At 43.4% G+C, this 19833-nt stretch overlaps 1 protein-coding gene across 1 annotated transcript in view; it reads right to left on the bottom strand.

Moving 5' to 3' along the window:
- The window catches only part of SYT7 (synaptotagmin 7), an 824787-nt gene that overhangs the window by 432506 nt on the left and 372448 nt on the right, over window positions 1-19833 (bottom strand).

Raw genomic sequence — 19833 nt, forward strand, 5'->3', positions numbered from 1 at the left:
TTATGTTTTGAGAAATGATCAGTCTTCATTGATATGCCATTTTGTTTCACACAGAATAAGCAAATGTGTGTTGCATGTGTGTGTGGAGGGGAGGGGGAATCTCATTTTCAGTAGGCAAGGTTTCTTCTCAAATTACTTCTTTAGCTGATTATGCCATAAATTTCACTATTACTGACCTAGAGTTGTGTGCAAAAGTTATGTGCTTTCTTTCTCTTCTCTCTGATCTCATTCTTTAGCAACATGTCCCCTTCTCCACTCACAGTGCTGGCCATACCCTTGATCTCCTCCTGTCTCTATGATAGCACTCCTCTTTCCAGATTTCTAATTTTTTATTTGTAAGAACAAATGTTTATTTCTATTTTATGTATGTATATTTTGTTAACCACCAAGAACCTTTGGATTGTGCGGTATAGAAGTTGTTGAATGAATAAATGAATGAATGAATGAATAAATAAATAATCTCTCAGCATCCCCTGTTCCCTGGTCTGATCATGTTTTCATTTCATTTTTTATCATCTTTGCTCCTCCCCTGTGGTGACTAAGACTGTACCCTCTAAGTCTATAAATCTTCATCTGCTCGCTCCTCATTCGGTTCCTCCCCCTTTTCCAATTTTCCTCTGCACTTTGTGTCCATTTCTCTTGAGAAGCAGGTTTGCACCTGGAATACCATCCTCTAGTCCTATCTAGACCAGCATGCTTCAGAACAGCTTAGAAAGCGAGCACCACATCATCCCTAGTTTCATGCCGGCCTATGATGTTTGCGCCGCTACATTAGATGGCCAGAGCATTGCTGGTACAAATTGCGTATTGACCTTTCCCTCTCACAATACAAGGAAGACTATTCCTTCTACCATTCTGCCCTGAAGCAGAAGAAGCATACTTACTTTACTGCCTTGATTAACAATGAAGCCATTAAGCCTCTGTAGTTTCCCAGTTAGCATCATCTTGGGTAGCCTCGCCCCCAACCATCACTAGTTCTGCCTCTGAGTTTGCTGATTACTTTGCTCAGAAGGTCACCTTCCTCTGCCTAGCTCTCCCTGTTTCTGCTGTCCTACCACTATCTACTAATCCCACCCCTTCTCAAGGTTCCACTTCTCTCATTGCCTCTGTCAGTCTTCACTCCTCTCTCCCTTACTCGAATAAGAAAACTAATTCAGTCTGTTTGGCTGACTACCTGTACCCTGGATTTGATTCTCTCATCTTGGTTGAAAATTCACTGCCATAGTCTTTCTCTATTAGTACTTTCAAAGATCAATACCAATCCAAGCACAGGTGTTTTCTCAGACTATGGAAGCATGCCAACATCCATTCTATTGCCAAGAAGCCCACCCCTGGCAATCCGGATTTAGGACCGGAATAGTACCAAGACTGTTGTAGTGAGTCTTCTTAGTGATCTTCATTCCACCCTCAACAGAGGCAAGATTGCACTACTAGTTTCTTTGGATCTTACTGCGGCATTTGATCTGGTCATTCACACTCTCCTTCTCTGTTGACTTCAAAATGTTTCAGTCACAGGTACCACTTTCAAATGGTTTGTTTCTTTTCTGGCTAATAGATCATTCTTGGTATCCACCATGGCATCTTCTTCATGTCCTTTTCCTCTTCCGTGTGGAGTTCCCCAGAGTTCTGTTCTTGGACCTCTGCTTTTTAACATTTTCTTGAGTCTATTAGTCCTTATTCTTCAGGACCTAGGCTTCTCAGTTTATATATATACTGATGATGTTCCTATAGCCCACTATACAGATCCATCTGCCCCTGGTATCTCTGACTCCTGCAGTCAGCATTATCTAGAGTCTGTCTTTAGCTCTCAGAAAATCTCCTTGTTCTCAATACTGATAAATCCATGGGCTGTTGGACACTGGCCAACACCCATTCTGTCTTCAGCACCATTTCTGAATGGTACCCCTCTGATCTTAGTACATACTCTCAAATATCTTGGCATCCTTATTGACAGCAGTCTTTTGTTTGAAACGCAAGTTAATGCGCTGGTTAAATCCTGCTTCTTTTCACTCAGACAATTTCATTCTATCCATTCATTTCTTGACCACTCCTAACAAATTACAGTCTTGCTTGCTCTTGTTATTTCCAAGCTTGATTACTGTAATGTTGTCTACGCCCGTCTCCTCAGTCACTGCTCCAATGACTTTAACCTTTCCAGAACTTAGCAATTTAGATCTTGTGTCTGGTGGGTCGCTTCAACCATGTTTCATCACTCCTTAAACAGCGTTGCTGGCTCCTAGTTAAATACCTCATCTAATTTAAAAGTACTAACCCTGACCCATAAGATCTTGGTATTCTGCATTATCTCTTGACTCATATCATCCCCTATACCCCTAGATGCTCACCGGCTTCATTTTCCTTTATCCTTGGCACATCTTGCTGCTATATAAGAGTCCACTTTCTTCTACCTTCCTCTGGAGCTTACTACCAAAACCTCTCTGTCTTGAGCTATCTTTCTCCAAATTTAAGGCTAGTTTAAAAATGCATCTGTTCGTGCTTGCATTTGAATCTTGATCATACCTTCCACTTCTCCACAGTTACCTGCCTTTGACTAAAGCAGTGTGTGATTTTTTTTTCTCCTCTTCTCTCAGGGGGTCTTTTACTAAAGATTAGCTCGAGTTATCTGCAGCAAGACCCATAGGAATAAAATGGGCCCTGCTGCAGATAACTCGAGCTAATCTTGAGTAAAAGACTCCCTCAGCCTCTGCTCTTCACTTTCTTATTTGAATTTTGAAGTTCATTTCATTTTTCTGTAAGTTGATATTGTGCACCACTTTGACATTTGTTCAAAAGGTGGTATATTAAAACTAGTAAACCATAAACCATATTTTAAAATCCTCAACCAACTATAAAAACAATAAACAAAGAAACTATAGTGGAGTATACAAATATGTACTGCATAAACTAGTCAATAAATTAAAAAAAATGTATTATAAATCTACATTACACAAATCTCTCCCTAGAAACATGAATATTCTATGGGACATTCAGAAGATCAAGAATTAAAATAATTCTTAATATATTAAAAATAAAACACTTTCAGATCTTCCACACATCTTTAGACCTCCTATCAATAAGAAAAACATCCATGGAAAAGGATAATCCCAATGCTTAAAACTTTAAGCAAACTGAAATGACTGAAATATAAACCGTAGCCACACTATTAAGACTGATCATTGTGATTTCAAACTACCTACTTAACACCAAAAGGGATGCGATAAGCTAAAAAAGGCCTTTAACTAAGCATAATCTTAATAACCTGAACAAAGGTGACAGAATGATTAAATCCCAAAACAAACTTTGTATGCACATGCTGGAATTACTGAAAACAGCTTAATTAGCACATGCCAGCAAGTTGACCTGGTAGATCCCAAACCACCAATTCTATCATAAGGATGTCTTATTAACATTCAACCTTAATTAATAGTACTCTGTTCACTTACTACTGCCAATATCTCTGAAATAGTAGAGACACCAACATACTTTGATGTTAGATTATTTAGTCTTTGTCACATAAACACTGCATGAGTACCAAAAGTAAAAAGATGCCATATTTAAAGGGGATATTGACTACCATTTCACTGTCAATCATGACGTAAGCAGAACTGAGGTGGAACTTAATGCTCTAGTGATTCTGAGCTGCTGTTTTTTAAGATATGAAAGCAGTAGGAAGTCAAATACATTTGACCAATAACATGTGGGGGGGGGGGGGGCATTTTGATATGACGTCCAAGTCCAATTGTAGACATTTTGGAGAAAACGTCTAAAATTCTTATACTGAACACAACAATTTTCGAACCAGAAAAATGTCTATATTTTGTTTCTAAAATCTATAATTTCTAGATATTTATGTGCTCAGTAAATATATTTCTTTAGGTACCATTGAAAAAAAAATGTCTTAAAGAAAAACACACAAAAAACTGGCCACACAGACATCCCAGCAGAGCAGATGAGCAGCCTAGTGGTCAGTGCAGTGGACTTCACAGAAAGGAGCCTAGGTACAAATCCCACCCTTATTTTGTATTGTGAGCTCTTCAGGAACAGCTAAAAACCTACTGTACCTAATTGTACACCATTACAAAAGCCCTCAGTTCTTCAAGTGTCTCCTATCTATAAGTACAATTGGTATTTTGTGGGTTTTGGAAGGCTCACAATTTCCACCATAAGTGTACCAGTTAAGAGTGAGATATGGACCTGGATCTCTTTCTCTACAGTCCACTGCACTGACCTCTAGCCTATGCCTGAAAACAGCTTGCTGCTCTAATAGGAAAAGCCATAATATTTGAAGCTGTCACAGACTCTGAGATCATAGGAGCCAACTTTTCAAAATGATTGGGGGTGCTTAATTTTTTTTTACAGGTGGTGTATTTCTCCCCCCCTCCTCCCTCCCCCTCATCCCCTTCTCCTCAGAGTTCCAGCCCCCTCTCTCCTCAGAGTTCCAGGCCCCCATGCCTCTCCTCAGAGTTCCAGACCCCAATCCCTCCCTCCCTCCTTTCTCAGAGTTCCAGACCCTCCCTCTCCTCAGAGTTCCAGACCCCAATCCCTCCCTCCCTCCTTCCTCAGAGTTCCAGACCCCTTCCTCCTTCCTCAGAGTTCCAGACCCCCTCCCTCCCTCCGAGTTCCAGACCCCTTCTGAGTTCCAGACCCCCCTCCCTCCCTCCGAGTTCCAGACCCCCCTCCGAGTTCCAGACCCCCCTCCCTCCAAGTACCAGACCCCCCTCTGAGTTCCAGACCCCCCTCTGTGTTCCAGACCCCCCTCCCTCCGATGCGAGTTGCAGCCCGACCTCTTTTCCCACTCCCACAACAGTCCTTTGCCTGCCCCTTGCCTTCCTGCATGCCGCTCATAATTTAAAAGTCATCTTACCGGGGTCCCGGCGGCAGCAGTACTGAAAGGCGAGCACAAGCAGGCTTGGCGAGTCGGCACTTCAGCTTGCCTTCCCTTCTCGTTGCTCTCAGCTTTGCCTCTGGTCCCGCCCTTGCAGAAACAGGAAATGAGGGTGGGACCAGAGGCAAAGTTGAGAGCAACGAGAAAGGAAGGCAGGCTGAAGCGCCGACTCGCCGAGCCTCTCCTGCTCACCTTTCGCCAAGGTATGGGAATTTAAAAGACATCTCTGGTTTTCCCACAAGTGTTTGAGGCAGCCTGCGGGTGGTGGAGGATAGTGAACAGCTGAAAGTACCAAAGATTTGTAGTCCTACAACCCAGTAAACCTTAAACACTGGAGGGATAGGGAATGAGAGATTGATACCAGAGATCCTTGCTTGAGTGGATGGACTGGCTGTGAAACCTTTTTCTTTAAAGGAACCCTTTGGCGATAACTGTGAGGTATTAAAAGATGCATTTAAAGGTTGTATTGCTCTGAACTGTCGAAAAGTAAAACCCTGGGCAGGGTGAAACACTATAAATTGGAATTATCTACCATGAGGACTTCATTTGCAGAATTCATTTGCATATTTTCATTGAACTGTTGCCCCAGGGGCTTTTGCTTATGCTTTGTGATAAGATGGTCTTGAGGAGTGCAGATCCCGACTGGATTATAATTGGATTACAAAACTATGTGATAAGGACTGTGCGGTTCCAAAGTTTGAATCCTGCTGTTTACTAATCCTCAGTGAGAAAGTAAGGACCATGGGAAGCTCTAATCCTATCAAACTTGTGAATCCCTTTGGATTACCCAAGAGTGAGATACTTTTCCTGACTGATGACATGCTACCTGTTATAATATACACTTTCAAAAAATTATACTAGATTAATAAGGTATAAGCTCCTTTTGCTTAATCTATAATTGTTCTTTCCATTAGATCATGCCTATTCATGAGCCCAGTAATTCCATTTTTAGAATAACTTCCACTATTATGCTTGGCTCACTGATCTATAGTTTTCTGGGTCATTCCTAGAGCCTTTATTATGATGATGATGACGATGTGTTATGCTAGCTACAGTATCTTCTAGTCCTCAGGTGCAGGGGCATATTTTTTGATGGTTAAAGATTATTTCTAGCAAGTCTGTAATTTCATATTTGAACTCTTTCAGGACTCTGGGGTGAATACCATCAGGTCCTAGTGGTTTGCTTCTATTTGGCTTGATAATTTGCCCTTGTATATCTTCCAGTTGTTCAGTGATTTACTTCAGTTCCTCTGAATTATTGCCTTCGTAAATGATTCTGATGTGGGTATTGTTCCAACATTCTTTGTGGTGAACCAATGAATTATTTTATGTCTTGACATTAAGCCCATGGTGGTCAGTGTTATTTTTTAAATGTTGGCCGCCGTTGGAAAACAACATTTGGCTATTCTGTAGAAGAATATGGATAATAGATGCAACAACTGAATATTCAGATAAGAGCAGTAAGCTGGCAGCACTATCTGGATAATGGTGATATCCAGTTGCTATCTGGATAGCTTATCCAGATATCACTTAGCTTTTTTTTTTGTCCTGTCCCAATTTCAATCCATAAAGATTGCAAAGTACAGGTTTTTTTCCCTATAACATTTTTATGCCACTTATCTCTATACCATCCTTAACATATATAGAGCAATTCTAAAAAGTCTTTGCTAACAGTAATGCACTGATTAAACATGTAATTCATTAGCATAATTGGCGCATATACATATACATTGAAAATTGTGCCTAACAGGCCAATGATCAAACATAAATGTGAGTGCTAGAGGCCACTAGGGCCGGACTAGTGCCCACATTTACCAGTGCAGCACGAGAGGGCCCTGGCACGACAAATGATGAGCACACCAGGGAATACTGCAGAGCTCATTTAAATTAGATTTAAATGAGCTCTGTGGTAGTCCATCCATATGATCAGAGAACAGTGCTCTGATCGTATGGAAGGAATAGTGCCTTAACCCTATGCCAGCTTATATGGTAGGGAAGCCCCTCCCAGCATATCCCAGGATGCATTGGGACATTTTGGAGGTGGTGCTGGAAGGAGGAGGGAGTGCTACTCCCTTCTCTGTCATCTTGAGGTACGGGGGGGGGGGTAGGGTGGGTGGGGTGGGTGGGGTAGGGGTAGGGTTGCTAGACCACCAGGGTCTCTGTAGGGGGAGTTTGGGGACTAGAAGGCCACCGATACCTCCAGCCTGCTTCGGTATACTTGACAGGTCCGGGGATTGTTTTGACAGCCCGAACCTGACAAACAACTTCTGTGGGAGGATTGTGCCTTGGGCGCATGACCAGACACAATCCTCCCGCAGAAGTACCCTGATGATAGAAGATAGTAGCATTTATAAATTAGCACAGATAAAATCCATACTGAATGCACATTTTCTCGGTGGTTTGCTCCACACTAGGAACTGATTTCTCCATTTTCAGTGCAGATTTTCTCTGTGCTGCACTTATATTTTGAATAACTACTCACGTATCTAGTGTTGCCTTGCTGAACTGACCCCCGAGGCGGGTGTTAATTTATGACAAAACACGGCCCGTGTCGGGTCATCAATAAAGCACACTTGTTCCATTCTTGAGAGCCCTTTGCGCTTGGAGTGGAGGTGTAGTCTATGGGTTAGTGCATTGGAGGTTGATCCTGGGGAACTGGGTTCAATTCCCACTGCAGCTCCTTGTGACTCTGGGCAAGTCACATAACCCTCCATTGCCCCAGATACACTACCACTACTTATTTCTATAGCATATACTATGTAAACCATTTTGAATGTAGTTGCAAAAACCACAGAAAGGCGGTATATCAAGTCCCGATTCCCTTTTTTCTGGACTGCTTGTGCTGTGTACTTTGACCTTCTCCACTGTATGTTAACTTATAGGCATACATTTTCACTATTATGCTTTATTCTATAAGGGAAGCTATGCATCTACATTCAATAACAGACTAGGCTTCTACCAATTATAGAACTGCCCACAATGTGCCACCCTACCACCAATTTGGTCTGCCCTGTCATTTTATACCAAATGGTTATCCTCTTTCCACCAGCTCTCCAAAATGCCTAAGGAACTCAATTTTCAAAAGTCATTTACTCAGCTAAATAGCGATTTTGAAAGCAAATGTACATATATACTTTTGCTTTCAAAATCCAACAAAGTCTGCTCAGGGAAAAGTGTGTGTGCACTTTTCCCTAACCAAGCAGTTATAAAATTAACTCATTGATGTCTGTTCTTTCTATTCCCTCAGGCACTGCTTACATCCCATTTCTTTCTTTTCTACTGCTGTAACACTTTATCAATTTCTCTCAATGCTTTACTTGCACAGTGTCTGAAAACATGATGAAACACCACTCCACAAATGTGAAGTATGGTTCAGTACAAGGAAATTCTCTTTCCAACAATTTATATCTACGTTTACCTTTGTTCTCCTTTTGGAATGTGTTACCTGCCAGTTTTAATGCAAGCTGCTCACTAGGCCTGAAAGTCTGTTGTACCTCACAAATGTGCAGAATGTGGGAGCATTATTGGGACAAATTTAAAGAGAGAACAGCTATGGCAATGTAGACTGTGCTCTCCATTTGAAGCTTTCTCATACTTATCAATCCAAAGTGAAACAGCACAGAGAACCTACCCAGCCCCAAGCACTGTTCCCTCTAAGCTGAGTGAGAGTCCTCCACCTACAGCCTTGCCAGTGGGAGGTGATGTTTCACTATCACATTTTCAATAGTGGGTGGCAGGCAAGCTTTGTAGAACTCCATGCATCCTGCCTGTTCCTAACAGTTAAAAACTGAATATTGAAACACCACCCCCTACTGGCAGCAATGCAGTTGGAGGACTCCCACTCAGCTTAGAGGGAACAGTGGTCCCAAGCATGTTCAAGCCATCCCTCATACACTCTGACCACCCTATCCCCTGCCAGGAGTCACAGGTGAAACAATCAGTTTAGGCACCCCAATGCCATGTAAAAAGCGCCAATTCTATAATGGCATCTTGGTGCCAATATTCTGTTACAGAAAACTAGCAAATGACATTGATGTGCCAAACGTTCGACACAACCTTGTAAGCCATGTCTATGGCAGGCGTACGTTGGCATGCCTAAGTGCACCAAGTGATGCTCACTGTAACTGGGAGACATGCCCATGGCCTGCCAGTGCTCCACCCACACATATTCCCCCCTTGGATTAGGCACTATGGCACTTGGATGCTGCCTTATAGAACAGCACCTGGAGCACATAGGCATCTGTAAATTAATGATGATTTTGACATGCGTAAGTGGTGTGTTACTTTTAGGCGCCAGTTTATAGAATTGCCCCAGTTGGCTTTTGTGATCCACAACTATTTCAATGACCCCTCAAACCCATAAATACTTTGTTCAAAGGCTCCTTGAATCTTTATCTGCAGGAGAGAGGGGCTTTCCTTCTTGATAACAGAGGTGTTGCTAGGTTTCAAAGCTTGGGCTCATAGGCAGCCTCCTGCAGCACTGTTCCCTCTAAGCTGAGCATATGCCCTTCAACTGCATTGCTACTAGTAGGGGGTGGTGCATTTCCAATCGCTATGGACAGGCAGATTCTCTAGACTCCTGCAGAACTTGTTTGTCCCATACTATTGAAAATAGGTGATAGTGAATCAGCACCCTCCAGTGGCAGGACTGTAGGTGGAGGACTCCCGCTCACTTAGATGGAACAGTGTTCTGCACCTCCTCTTCCCTAGACACACATACACACGCATGCATACACTCAAGTACATAAGTATTACCATACTGGGACAGACCAAAGGTCCATCAAGCCCAGCATCCTGTTTCCAACAGTGGCCAATCCAAGTCACAAATACCTGGCAAGATCCCAAAAAAGTACAAAACATTTTATGATGCTTATCCCAGAAATAGTGGATTTTGCCCAAGTCAAATTTAATAATGGTCTATGGACTTTTCCTTTAGGAAGCCATCCAAACCTTTTTAAAACTCTGCTACAAATTCCAGAGTTTAATTACACGTTGAGTGAAGAAACATTTTCTCCGATTCATTTTAAATTTACTACTTTGTAGCTTCATCACTTGCCCCTTAGTCCTAGTATTTCTGGAAAGCATAAACAGATGCTTCACGTCTACCCGTTCCACTCCACTCATTATTTTATAGACCTCTATCATATCTCCCCTCAGCCGTCTTTTCTCCAAGCTGAAGACCCCTAGCCTCTTTAGCCTTTCCTTATAAGGAAGTCGTCCCATCCCCTTTATCATTTTCATCCCCCTTCTCTGCACCTTTTGTAATTCCACTATATCTTTTTTGAGATGCGGCGACCAGAATTCAACACAATATTTGAGGTGCGGTTGCATGGAGCGATACAAAGGCATTATAACGTCCTCATTTTTATTTTCCATTCCTTTCCTAATAATGCCTAACATTCTATTTGCTTTCTTAGCCGCAGCAGCACACTGAGCAGAAGGTTTCAACGTATCATCAACGACGACACCTAGATCCCTTTTATGGTTGGTGACTCCTAACGTGGAGCCTTGCATGACATAGCTATAATTTGGAATCCTCTTTCCCACATGCATCACTTTGCACTGGCTCAGATTAAACGTCATCTGCCATGTAAACACCCAGTCTCCTAGTCTCTTGTAATTTTTCACAATCCTCCCTCAATTTTATTTTTGTTACATTTGTACCCCGCGCTTTCCCACTCATGGCAGGCTCAATGCGGCTTACATGGGGCAATGGAGGGTTAAGTGACTTGCCCAGAGTCACAAGGAGCTGCCTGTGCCTGAAGTGGGAATTTAAAGACTTTGAATAACTTTGTGTCATCAGCAACTTTAATTACCTCACTAGGTACTCCCATCTCTAAGTCATTTATAAATATGTTAAAAAGCAGCGGTCCCAGCACAGACCCCACTAACTACCCTTCTCCATTGAGAATACTGACCATTTAACCCTACTCTCTGTTTTCTACCTTTTAACCAGTTTTTAATAAGTTCATAAGTATTGCCACACTGGGACAGACCAAAGGTCCATCAAGCCCAGTATCCTGTTTCCAACAGTGGCCAATCCAGGTCACAAATACCTGACAAGATCCCAGAAAAGCTCAATACGTAGCTATAGTTCAGGCTCCTCTGTTCCACATGCATCACTCTCGTGAATTAACAACTTTGAATAACTTTGTGTCATCAGCAAATTTAATTACCTCACTAGTTACTCCCATCTCTAAGTCATTTATAAATATGTTAAAAAGCAGCGGTCCCAGCACAGACCCCACTAACTACCCTTCTCCATTGAGAATACTGACCATTTAACCCTACTCTCTGTTTTCTATCCTTTAACCAGCTTTTAATCCACAATAGAACACTACCTCCTATCCCATGACTCTCCAATTTCCTCTGGAGCCTTTCATGAGGTACATTGTCAAACACCTTCTGAATATCCAGATACACAATATCAACCGGCTCACCTTTATCCACATGTTTGTTCACCCCTTCAAAGAAATGTAATAGATTGGTGAGGCAAGACTTCCCTTCACTAAATCCATGTTGGTTTTGTCTCATTAATCCATGCTTATGAATATGCTCTGTAATTTTGTTCTTTATAATAGTCTCTACCATTTTGCCCAGCACCTCTCTTTCTTCCTGCTCTAAAAATATATACACAATAAAATACATAACAACTGTAACTATTCAGAGTGATAAAGGTGAGCTTCATAGTAAACATCCTCTCAAAATAGCCTACTTCCTGATTCCTACATGCCCATTTGTTACCATAACATAGACGGGCCCAATGCAAACATTCCCCAAGGATGAAAGACATATTCTGCAGAGAAGGAAACTAATTGTATGCCGGATAAAGCCAAATCTACCAATTAAATTCAGCAGCTTCCTACTTGTAAATGCTCTCTCTGGGAGATACATCCAGGTCAAGATACTTTGGATCAGGTTTCAGGATGTTTTACATTCATTAGTTCAGTTATATTCTCTTTCAGGCAATAACTTTGATTCCAATTTTTGCTGTCCATGACTTGATTTCATGGTTTAGAATATCTTTTTATATTTCATTTTCTGGTCACTTCTCTATTTCCTTGTTACTTTCTCTCTTAGATTTCTCTTCTTTTGTCTTTGTTTCCATCACCATTTTCACTAAATTTTTCTCTTCCCTTTTTTTACTTTCCAGCTCATCTTCCTGCTCCTCAGGTTTCTCCTGTGCTCTTCTTTCTTCCTCTCATCTATCTACATCTTTCTCCTGTATACTCTCTCACCTCTCTTTTAATGTTGTTCTCTCCTTTTTTTTCTCTTCTCCGTCTTCTTCCAACGCACTCTCTCTCTCACACCAGTTCTTTCCTTTCCTCTTCTGTCTCTCTTGTGCTTTTTCTCTGCACCCTCTATCCTTATTCCTATGTTTCCATTCACCCGTCCTAGCCCTTTCTCCGGCATGCTGTGTTCCCAGGAATGGTGTAAGAGTATTAGGAATCCTGGGTAAATCTTTGGTCTTGCACTCCCTTCACCAGTTTACTTTCAGATCCATAGTCCTATCCTGCTGAAATTTTGATAAATTCAATAATCATGCTGAACCCACCAACACCCCTCCCAGAACAATCCTATCAAAACACATAATAAAATACAGAGAGGGCAATTCTCAAAATCCATATACATGTTTAAATATTGATTAACTCAGGTAATAGGGCTTTTGAATATCATCCCCCACACTTTTAAATATTAAAGAGTTTTGTATATTTACACACACATAGAGACCATAGAGTTCTGCTAAGGGATATATTCTATTTGTTACCATGGGGGACTTTCTGGTAAAGGAAAGTTTCCCAAAGCCTGGATATTAATTTATTTATTTATTAGGATTTATTTACCACCTTTTTGAAGGAATTCACTCAAGGCGGTGTATAGCAAGAATAACTCAAACATAAGCAACAGACAATTACAGCAGTAAAAATACTCAAATTACAATACAGAGAATAGCATAGTATGCTATATTACAATGTCAACACAATATACAATACAACATTTTAATAGGTAGCATAGGGTTTAAGTAAAGATGGAACATACAGTGGAGGAAGAAAATAAGCTACTAATTTACAGAAAGTTACACAAGAGGTCAGAAAGGTGCTTGGAAATGATCTTAGCTAGGGTAAGAGTGGATAAACATGTCCTGCTATAGTATGTGCAGCCGGTGTCATTTCTTGTGCGTGTGTGTGTTTGTGTGACAAGCAAGTTAGTTACTTCTCCCATTTAAGTCCTGGTTGAAGAGTCAAACTTTCACCTGTTTCCTGAAGTAGAAAGCCTTTCATGGAGTGCATTCCAAAGTGTGGAGACTACTCTGGAGAAGGCTTGCTTTCGGGTATCCCATTATGTAATGTCCTTTGGAGAAGGTGTGGTTAGGTATACTCCTTGGCAAGACCTTAGTGACCTTGGAGGTGTGTAGAGGGTGATCCTGATTATTAAGTACTCGGGGACATTTTCTTTGAAGGCCTTGAAGATCAGATATAGCATTTTAAATTTAGCCCTGTATTGTACTGGTAATCAGTGAAGTTTTTACAAAAATAGTGTGATGTGGTCACATTATTTACAACTTTCTATTAGTCTTGATAGAAATTTGAAGGATGTTATAATCCATCCTCAAGGGTGGGAGCAGTGTATAAAAGGTGACTCCATGAGCCACATTGTGTGAAAAGGAGATGTGATCCAAAGTTCTGCTGATCTCCAGGCAGCCCTGGGCAATGCCTTCTGTTCTCACTGAGGAGGTGAAATGCTCACTTTTCCTCTGTTAAGGTCACCAGGAGCAATAACCAGGTGGTTTGCTATAACTGTTTTTGTGGGAGAAGAAGACTCAAGAGGTTCGAAAAAGGACTGTAGAGCAGGGGTTCTCAACCAGTCCTCGAGACACGTCCAGCCAGTCATAATTTTGTTTCGGTTCAATATTATTTTCTTTCCGTGAAGATTGTACTATGCAAAGCTACAGACTTTTCTCTACATGGTTGACTTTTCTGCAGTATTTTGCTGATTTTTTCACTTCAGTAAATTTTCTCGTTTGCAACAAAACTCGGAGTCTAGAACTTTTCCTGTTTAGAAGACTGTGTGAAAATCCACTTAGGGCCTCACAATATCTGTTCTCCATCCCAGAATAAATTCATATTCCAAATACTGCAGGGAGTTTCCAGTACACAGCAACCTCTGACAGTGAACTCTTGCCTTTTCAGGGTGTGCACTGCATACCTAATACAAGTATGTTGCAGACATCATGACACAGAGTCTGCTGAATATTATCTGTGTTTTGGGGGGAATAGAATGCAAAACAAAAAACAATTAAGAAGTACATAAAGAAGTGAATTCTATATATGGTGCCAAAAAAATTGGCGCTGAAAAAAGTGCTATTCAATAAACGCCTAAAGTTAGGCACAGTTTATAGAATAATGCCTCTAGGTCTCCAATAAATGAAAACCTCTTTCGTGCATATTCATTGTTGCTATCCTTAAAACTAAACCGATTAGATGTATTTCCAGTACAAGGTTGGGAAACACGGCCTTAACAGAATATCTCACATTGATCAGACACACAGAACATAGACAGACCCTCACCAGGTACATAATAAGTAATCAAAAACTATCGATAGATATATTATTTTATTGTGTATGTTGACTTGTGATCCACCTAGTTGTAGGCAGAATAGAAATCTTTTAAATAAATAAAAACAGAATTTTTCCTCACTTCAGCCTCACCCCAGCCTTCCTGTTCCCTGCAGGACAGAAAGGTGGGGGGTGAAATGGGAAGGAGGGGCTAGATGGGGAGCACAGTGGCTCCTCTTTTCTATGCTTTATCCATTCTAGTTTCACCCATCCCTTATTAGTCCATGCATGTCAGCCAGGGAGGGGGTAAAGAGGGATAGGGCTAGTAGAGTTATCTCATCTGTCCATTCTAGGCTCATTTCTTCCTGTCTAATTCCCTACACATCAAGAAGGGAGGGAAAACAACAGGGGAGGGGCTGGATTAGATAGGGGCTCATTCTTATTCTAGCCATACCCTTCTTCTGTATACTGCTTGGGTGTGGAAAGGCTGGAGCAAGATGCAAAAGGCTGATCTCTGCTGCCTGTGATTTGAAGCACTGCAGAGCTCTATGTGCTCATATAGAGCCAAGCCCCTGATGCTGCCCTCAAAACAGTTGTATTGTAAATGATCACGTAATTGTCTATTGGAAGAACGGGCCCTATCTGTTCCCCCATCTGCCACATATGCTTTCTGTCTATCTTGCACTCCATACTCTCTTTCCCTTTCCCTCCTAGCCATTGTCTTCACTCTCCCTTAGATATACAAGGTTTTGCAAAGGGCAAACAGTATTGGCATCTTTATTTGATAGGTTGATATGTGGGTTGGAAATGGCAGGGACTGCGTATCTGATTATTTTTCTGTACATTGTGGCCTTTGACACTATTAAGCATAATATTCTATTGCAGTGGCTGTGGCCTTTGGGAACTGAGGCAACCGTTTTATTATGGTTTCAGTTATATTTATACGGACAACTGCCACAGGTTAGATTGGGAGACTGCATCTCTGGTTGATTAGAGTTAGAGTGGGAGGTTCTTCAGGGCTCAGGACTTTCAGCCCTTTTGATAAATATTTATATTCAGCCATTATGTGATCTTATAAACAGATATAATACATTTTATCCTTTATATGCTGATGATATTGTGATTATGTCCCAGTTTTAATTTCTGATGGTTTACAATCCAAGACTATGTTTGAATGTTTTTCTGCTATTGCAAATTGGCTGTCTAGACATAGGCTGAGTATTAATTATCAGAAAACTGAGGCTATATTTGTGTTTCAGGACACTTCTTTTCTTCCCCAGTTACTATTCAGTTATATGAGATAACACCAGCAGTTAAATCTGAAAGCGTATATTTAGGAGTGACAATAGGATTAGAGAATAATATGGGGACAGATCCTGCGGGGTCAGGGTGGGGACGGGACAGATCCCGTAAGGATAGAGACAAACCTTTTCCCCATGCCACTTTCTACTTTGAAGCCTGTTAATCAACTGGCCTTATTTATGTTTGATTGATGCAGACAATATTTTTATTTTTTGGAAAAACAAGCAAACATGATGGCCACAGCTAGCAAAATTTGCATGGGGGATCCTGTACATCCTGCTACCAGCACATCTTCTAAGAAAACATCTTCTATTGCAGGGGGAACTGTGGAAGACAGGACAGCTAAAATGAAACCTGAGATTGTTGATGACTTCTTATTTATCCACAGATTAAAAAATCATAACAGTGCTTCATAAGGCATATTTTCCCCTCTAGGGCATACAGAATGGGTTGTATTTTGTACCCCTGGACATTTTAACAGGGTTCATTAGGATTCCTTGAGTAGTACAAGTCAGCTATTGTTGAAGGTATTTATTTATTTATTTGGATTTTGCTCACACCTTTTTCAGTAGTAGCTCAAGGTGAGTTACATTCAGGTACACTGGATATTTCTCTATCCCAGGAGGGCTCACAATCTGAGTTTGTACCTGAGGTAATGGAGGATTAAGTGATTTGCTCAAGACCACAAGGAGCAGCAGTGGGATTTGAACCGGCCACCTCTGGATTGCAAGACTGGTGCTTTAACCACTAGGCCACTCCTAGTGGTAGTGGGAGGGTTTATTATAGTTGCTCATTGTTATTATTGTTTTCTATTTGTAATTTATACACAACAGTTGCACAGCATATTGTTCCTTTTTATCTAATATAATAATTTGTACCGTCGACGTTCCATGGCTAGCTGGCTGGGTTCGAAACATCCTGACATTAGCAAGCCTCCAGTGTTCCAATCCCTCTCACTGTCCCGCCTTCGTGTAAAGATGAAATGAAGTCAGAGTTGCTCATTGTTATTATTGTTTTCTATTTGTAATTTATACACAACAGTTGCACAGCATATTGTTCCTTTTTATCTAATATAATAATTTGTACCGTCGACGTTCCATGGCTGGCTGGCTGGGTTCGAAACATCCTGACATTAGCAAGCCTCCAGTGTTCCAATCCCTCTCACTGTCCCGCCCTCGTGTAAAGATGAAATGAAGTCAGAGGGCGGAACAGTGAGAGGGAAGGGAACACTGGAGGCGAGCTGACATCAGGATGTTACAAACGCAAGCAAGACGAGTGAAGGCAACAGAACGCTGGACAGAGGAGGACAGAATCAAGGGACATCGAGGGGAGGGGAGGGAAGGGCAGAGGAAAATCAACATGGATGGAATGGGAGGAGAAGAGAGAATCATGGGACACGAAAATCAACATGGATGGGAGGGCAGAGCAGAGGAGAATTGCTGGACATGGAGGGGAGGGCAGAATCATGGAACACGGAGGGGAAGGCAGGGCAGAGGAGAATCGCTGGACATGGAGGGGAGGCCAGAATCATGGGACACGGAGGGGACGGCAGGGCACAGGAAAATCACTGCACATGGAGGGGAGGTCAGAATCGCGGGGTACGGAGGAGATGGGAGAGGAGGGAAGAATCGCTGGACATAGAGGGGAGGGCAGGGGAGAGAGGCAAAATCGCTTAGACGAGAGCCTTCATAGGGCCCGTTTCATTTTTGACAAAACGGGCTTGGTTCCACTAGTCCTATATAATAATTTCCACCTCCAATGCTCTGAAGCTGACTCCTGTGGCACTGAAGGATTTGTAGGCAGTTCATGGGGTTCATGCTGCCTGTAAGCATCTGTCTCACTGTCCCGCCCTCGCGTCCAAATGTAATGACGTCGAGGGCGGAACACTGAGAGGGAAGGGAATGCAGCATAGTTGCCAGTCACTCCCGAGCCGCCGCTGGACACACTGCTCTCTCCCTCGCCCCTCCCGAGTCGCGGCTGCACCCCATCCCCTGGCCACAGTCCTCACCCACCCTGCTTCATGATGGACACTACCCGCAGCCGCACGCAAGCTGTCCCGCTGACCTCCCTCTGCTCTCCCAGTTCAATCCCTCCCCCTCCCCCTCCTCCCCGACCGACTCCCTCCCGAGTCGCCGTTGGACCCCCCCACCCTCTCTCCTCTCCCGTCCCGACTTACCTCGCCGCTGGACCTGGAGGACCCCACCCTCTCCCCCCGCTCGCTCTCGAGTCACCGCTGGAGCCGCTGCTCTCTCCCTCCCCCCTCTTGAGTCGCCGCTGGACCCCGTCCCCCACCCAGAGCCCCCCTCACCCAACCTCCTCCCCGATGGACACTCGCTGCAGCTGCACGCACCCTATCCCGCTGCCCTCTCTCTCATCTCCGAGACCCCTCCCTCCCAGTTCCAGGGTCGTCGTCCCTCCCTTCCTCCCAGTTCCAGGCCCCCTCCCTCCGATGTTTAAAAGTCATCTTACCAAGTCAGGGTTACGGCGGCCAACAGCAGTGGTAAAACACATGCAGCCTCAGCCCTTTTCTCTCTCTCAGCTGTGGTCCCGCCCTCATTTCCTGTTTCCGCAAGGGCAGGACCACAGCTGAGAAAGAGAGAGAAGGGCCAAGCCTGCACGCGTTTTACCGCTGCTGCCCACCGCTCTAACCCAGACTTGGTAAGTGAAGATGACTTTTAAAAATCAGAGGGAGGGGGCCTGGAACTGGAAGGGAGGGAGGGAGGAAGGGAGGAATGACGACCCTGGAACTGGGAGGGAGGGAGGGGGAACCCTGAAACTCAGAGGGAGGGAGGTGGGGGGAACCTCGGAGGGAGGGGATGACCCTGGAACTCAGAGGGAGGGAGGGAGGGGTCAACCCTGGAACTCGGAGGGAGGAAGACCCTGGAACTCGGAGGGAGGGAGGGGGGGCGACCCTGGAACAGAGGGAGGGCGGGATGACCCTGGAACTTGGAGGGAGGGAGGGGGCAACCTTGGGAGGGAGGGAGGGGGGACAACCCTTGAACTCAGAGGGAGGGGGGACGACCCTGGAACTTGGAGGGAGGGGGAACGACCCTGGAACTCAGAGGGAGGGAGGGGGACGACAACCCTGGAACTGGGAGGGAGGGAGGGCGACGACCCTGGAACTGGGAGGGAGGGGGGCACCCCTGGCACACACTCTCAATGTCACACACACTCAATCTCACACTCACACTCTCTCTCTCACAGACACACTCGCACCCAGTCTCACTCTCTCTCTATCACACACACACACTCGCATATTCACTCTCTCTCTATCACACACACACACTCGCACACAAACTCTCTCAAACATACGCACTCCGAGGAAAACCTTGATAGCGCCCGTTTCATTTGTGTCAGAAATGGGCCTTTTTTACTAGTACTTTGATAAAAAGTGTTCAGGGCTTCTATAGATGAGAACAAAGCCCATGGGGACAAGGCAGGGACAGGAACAGAACCTGCGGGGATGGAGACGGGTCCTGCGGGGTTGGGACAGGGATGGAGACAGGGCCTGTGGGGACAGGATGAGGATGGAGACAGAATCCACGGGGACGGGGACAATTTTTATCCCCATGTCATTCTCTACATAGGATCGACATTGTAGCCTGCATCAACACATTAAGGGCTAGATTTTACATACGGCACCAAAAAAAAGCACAATTCTATAAGCTGCACTGTGGTTTATAGAATAGTGCTTATGCTCAGGAATCGCATCTAATTATAGGTGTGGCCATTTGCACCAACTGAAACGTGGTGCACATGTATGTACCTATATCGGGCACATATCCCCGTTATCTATAACAACACACATTAATTTTAGGAATGCTCCACTCTGCCCATGACACACCCATTTCCACACTCTCTTTTTCAAATCACATGTAAATTTTAGGCATGGATCCTGCGCCTAGATTTACTCCCATAAAGTTCAATTAACTTTAATTAGTGCCAATAATTGCTTGTTAAAAAGCCAATTATTGGCACTAATTAGCTTGCTATTTAATTAAATTGTGCACGCAAATTGGGTACACACCCATAAGTACATAAGTAGTGCCATACTGGGAAAGACCAAAGGTCCATCTAGCCCAGCATCCT

This window comes from Microcaecilia unicolor, chromosome 4 (genome assembly GCF_901765095.1).
Source record: "Microcaecilia unicolor chromosome 4, aMicUni1.1, whole genome shotgun sequence".
Classification (NCBI taxonomy): Eukaryota; Metazoa; Chordata; class Amphibia; order Gymnophiona; family Siphonopidae; genus Microcaecilia; species Microcaecilia unicolor.